This window comes from Alexandromys fortis, unplaced genomic scaffold, assembly GCF_014885135.2.
Source record: "Alexandromys fortis isolate MF-2015 unplaced genomic scaffold, M_Fortis_MF-2015_v1.1 scaffold_32, whole genome shotgun sequence".
NCBI classification, from domain to species: Eukaryota; Metazoa; Chordata; class Mammalia; order Rodentia; family Cricetidae; genus Alexandromys; species Alexandromys fortis.
Genome location: NW_026067938.1, coordinates 12,034,184 through 12,039,191, shown reverse-complemented (window position 1 = coordinate 12,039,191; position 5,008 = coordinate 12,034,184).

Sequence of the window (5,008 nt, the reverse complement as noted above, 5' to 3'; positions counted from 1 at the left end):
AAAATGGTAAGATGCAGGTTGACTGAAATTAATGAGCAAGTTTTTGAAAGTGAGAAGAACTGAGATCCTCCTCTTTGTTAAAGATGAATAAATTCATTTGGCCACTACGGCTAAGGACAAATCCTTACTCCTGGCATTTCTGGGTTAAATTATTGTTTTTTCAATCCCATCTCATTCTTATGTCAGTTGTTGGATTTTCCAAAAGGTTTCTAACTAGTTGTATACCATGGATGGTAACAAATGCTGAATTAGACAGACTTATCATTAGGTAGGCTAAATTACAAGTTAATATAAATTACATTTACTAGCTAAATATGAATAAAAAAGGTACCCAAAACTCATCACTTGCTGTTTATTTTGCTGTCACCTACTGTTGGACAGACAGTAGGGAATCTGAACAACGACACAGTGCTCTGCATTTCTTCCCAACTTTCCAGTCAAGTGTGTCACACCGGTAGTTTAGGATTATCACGGTAGGAATGTTGTGTGCTCTGCCCTGACCTGCAAATGCTGCAAGCTAGAGCTCCCCATCTCTTCTGTTCCCAACTGGTCATGAAACTTTTACCAGCCCACTGGGCCATAGGGCCTTGGAAAGGAGGCTGCTCTCCCCGTTTTTCAATAACTTCTTTGTTATATGACTCCCCAACTCTCTATCATGTTGGCTTACGCTAATGTTTTCTGTTTATAATTGGAACTAAGGTCTACAGATGTTCTGGAACTTTCTGGGATCTTTGCACTGACTTCCACATGATTTTACCTAAGAATGTATCTTCTAATTGAGTGAGTGGGATTACGATTGTATTCCTTACACATTAATGTGCCTCTCAGTTTCTGAAGGATTGACTGTAAGAAATTTCTAAGTGCTAGGTTTAAGGCTAGACTGGACACTGAAAAAGACATAATACAGACAAGACTTATACCCCTCCCCCTCTTAATGAGGGTGCTTTCCAGTTATCTACTTTGTATTTCAGGTTTTCATATGAGATTTCTGGATAATTTCCACTAAACACTCCTGGGGAGAAAAAAACTTATAAAAGATTTAAAAGATTGGAGTAAGCTATCCCTAAATTCTTTTCAGTATTCTCTGACTTTACGATGTGAGCACTGAAGAAATATTTAAGCATTTCTTTATCTGTCTGTCTGTTCTTGCTGTTGCGTGCCTCACCTTTCTCCGGATGAGTTTCGAAGAAACCGTGGTGATCACTCTCATTTGCATAGCTCACCCTTAGATGACCCACTCATCCACTTTTTTCCTCTGAATTCTGAGCTTGCCCTGAAATTCTCACTTGGTCCAAATACTAAATAAACAACACTGAGTCACAGATGTTGGCAAAAGATGAAACTGGTTTGCTAACCCACTAGTTCTCTCCAGGTACGTACAGTGAATTCTCCTTGATGCTTTTGATTTTCTGATGGTTTCCTCTTGAAGCTGAGTTTGCCATCTGTCATGAAGGTTGTCCTTCTGTTTGGATATCTACCCTTAAAGCAATTTCCCATCTAACATATGCCAGTCTGGGGTTAGAGCCAGAGACACGGGTATACATTAGTTGCACCAGGCCTTAAGAGCAGGTAGCCGCTGAGTCTGTCCAAATGGAGAATGCAGAAGAGAGTTCTATAGGCCACAGAAGGGGAAACACTGAGCATTGGCTTACGATCCTAAGTGTCTTTTGTTTTTCCTTTTAAATAAATTTAAAAATTGCTGGTGACCCTCTTTTATAGCCTCCAAGTACTGAAAAGGACAATTTGTAAAACACTCTTTGATTAAAGGTCTTTGGTCTGTGCCAAGATCATCTAAATTCCTTCTAGTTTTGAACTCTTCAGTTAATCTAATTGCTTCAATTCATACAAAGCTCCATATCCTCCTAAATTTATAACTTGTAACTCTTTAAGATTTTCTAGTTGATATAAATTAAAAGCATCAAGAAGAAAATGTTTTATTTAAAATAAACATTTTGTATACTGGTATATACAAAAAGACATGCAAAATTTAAGAGTATAGCTTTATGGATATTCAGAAAGCAGACACTTGTGCCACTTCACCCAGGACATTCACAGGATTTTGGGAATCTCTTTCCTTAACTAGTCTCATCACCATCATTTATCCAGGGAACCAACTGTCCTGAGTTCTAACATTATAAATAAATGAATAGGGCTGGCTGAGAGAGCAGAGGCATTTTGGTCAAGCCTGGTAGCCTGAGTTTGATTCCCCAAGACCCATATGATGGAAGAAGAGAACCAACTCCTGCAGATTTTTCTCTCACTCCCACATGCACACAATTCATATGCACTTGTGTACACACATACACACACAATAATGCACAGTAAGTCTAATTTTGAAATTTGTCTGTATGAATGTGACTGTTTTGACTACGTGTATATCTGTGCACTGAACCTGTACCCATGGAAGCCAGAAGCAGGTGTCAGATGTCAGATCCCCTGTGACTAGACTTACAGACAGCTGGGAGCTACCAGGTGAGAGCTGGGACTCAAGCCGGGTCCTTTGGAAGAGTTGCCAATTCTTAACCACTGAGCCATCTTTTCAGCCCCATAAATGAATTTTTGTGTTTGACTTCTTAGACTCAGTTCTATCCTTATTTACAAGATGGCAAGTATCAAAAGGCTAACATATTTAGGTCAGGAGATGCAACTTTTTTGGTTTTTCAGGACAAGACATTTGAATGTAATTGGTCCCCATGAGCTCATAGGGAGTGGTACTGTTAGGAGGTGTGGTCTTGTTGGAGTGGGTGTGGCCTTGTTGGAGGAAGTGTGTCACTGTGGAGACAAGCTCTGAGGTCTATGCTCAAGTCATGCCAAGTGTGACATAGTCTCCCTCTCCTGCCTTTGGATGACGATATAGAACTCTCAGCACCATGTCTGCCTATGTGCTGCCATGTCCCATCATGATGATAATGGACTGAACCTCTGAACTGTAAGCCACCCAATTAAATGTTTTCCTTTATAAGAGTTGCCAATGCCATGGTGTCTCTTCACAGCAATAGAAACCCTAAGACAGAAGTTGGTACCAGGGATAGGGGTATCGTTGTGATAGACCATGCTATTGTTTGAAGGAATATAGACCTTGGGACTGTGGATTAGAAAAGCAATTAAGTGCCTTAAGTGTTGCTTAATGGGCCATACAAGTAGGAGCATGGGAGACAGTGGTGCTGAATGTGATTTGATGAACTGTGGGGGCCTGGCTCAAGAGGTTTCAGAAGAGATAGATTTTAATATGCTGTCTAGAGACTAGTCTTGTGATATTTTTGTGAAAAATGTAACTGCTTTTTGCCCTTGTCCAAAGAGTCTGCCTGAAACTAAAGTGAAGAGTTTTGGATAATTTCTGCCACCAGAGGAAATCTCAAAACAGCTTAATATAAGCTTTGTTATGTGATTACTCATGTTAACTCTAATGAAGATTTATAATGAGAAGGAGCAAAATGAGCAAGGAAGAATACAAAATATCCATTTTGAGGCAAAAAGGAGCACCTGGAAGTAGAATGGAGTTAAGTCCTGTGTTCAAAGAGATAAACAGTTTAAGAAATGGAATAAAGAGAGTGGCAACCTCAGGGCAAGATCCCACTCAGGTAAGTTTCCACTTTGTGAAAAGGATTTAAAGAAAACCTTAGCACCTGGTATAGTGGTGCACACCTTTAATCCCAGCACTCAGAAAGCAGAGGCTGGTGGACTTCTTTGATGCCAGCCTGGTTTACAGAGTAAATTCCAAAACAACCAAGCTTAGGCAGTGAAGGAAACCACGGAAGACAGAAAACTAGTGAAGTAGCTAATTAACCAGGTGCTGGGGGGCATGTCCCAGCTGCAGTAAGTAGCAGAACTTGGTATCTTTTGCCACATGGCCACTTTAGAGTCAAAGAATGACTAAGGAAAGCTGCTGAGGTCAGACATGTGTCAGTTTTGTCCCTGAATGGTGACCTAAAGAGGTCGTTTCATGAAGCTCTGGAGGTGAAGCCTGGATTGCCTTGGAGACCCCAAGAGGCTGGAGATGCCAGAGCTGTAGGATACCTGCAGAGGAAAGCTGCTAATAGAGAGTGGTACCAGCCAAAGAGAAAGAAGTGTGTTACCGTCAACAAAGCTGAAGGGAGTTGGAAATCAGAAGAATGTTTTGACATCAGACATGAGGTGCAAAGTTTGGAGTTTTCCCAGCAGGTTTCCAACATTGTTTTTGTCCAGTATTTCCTGGCTATGCTCCCTTCCTTGCGTTTTGGAATGGTTATTTATAACCTGTGCAGTTATATGTTGGAAGTACATGATTTGTTTTTTATTTTGACTTAACAGGGGATGACATTTAAGAGATTGCACCAATCTCAGAAGAAGGCTTTGAGCTTTAAAACATTATTGAGACTATGATAGACAGTAGGGACATTTGAACTTGGACTAGATGTATTTTGTATACAAGTTTATTGGGGCCAGGGAATGGAATGTGGTAGTTTAAATGTGATTGGCCTCTATAAGCTAATAGGTAGTGGCACTATTAGGAGGTGTGGCTTTGTTGGAGTAGGTATGGCCCCTTGTTGGAGGAAGTGTGCCACTGTGGAGGTGGGCTTTGAATTCTCATATATGCTCAAGTAACACCCAGAGCTTTAGTTCAGTTCCTGTTGCCTGATGATCAAGATGTGTAATTCTTACTTAGTTCCTTCTCCAGCACCATGTCTCACCATAATGATAATGGATGGAACCTCTGAACTGTGAGCCACCCAGTTAAATGATTTCCTTTTAAAGAGTTGTTGTGGTCATGGTGTCTTCACAGCAGCAAAAACCCTAAGACACAGGATTTCTCTGTGTAGCCCTGGCTATTGGAGAACTCACTTTGCAGAACAGACTGGTCTTGAACTCAGAGATCCATCTGCCTCTGCTTCCTAAATGCTGAAATTAAAGGTGTGTACTACCACCGTCTGGCATAGAAGATGCAATTTTTTTTACTATAATTTTTTTTATTGAGAATAAGAAAAGTTTCCGCCTCCTCCCAGCCTCCCATTTCCCTCCCCCTCCCCCC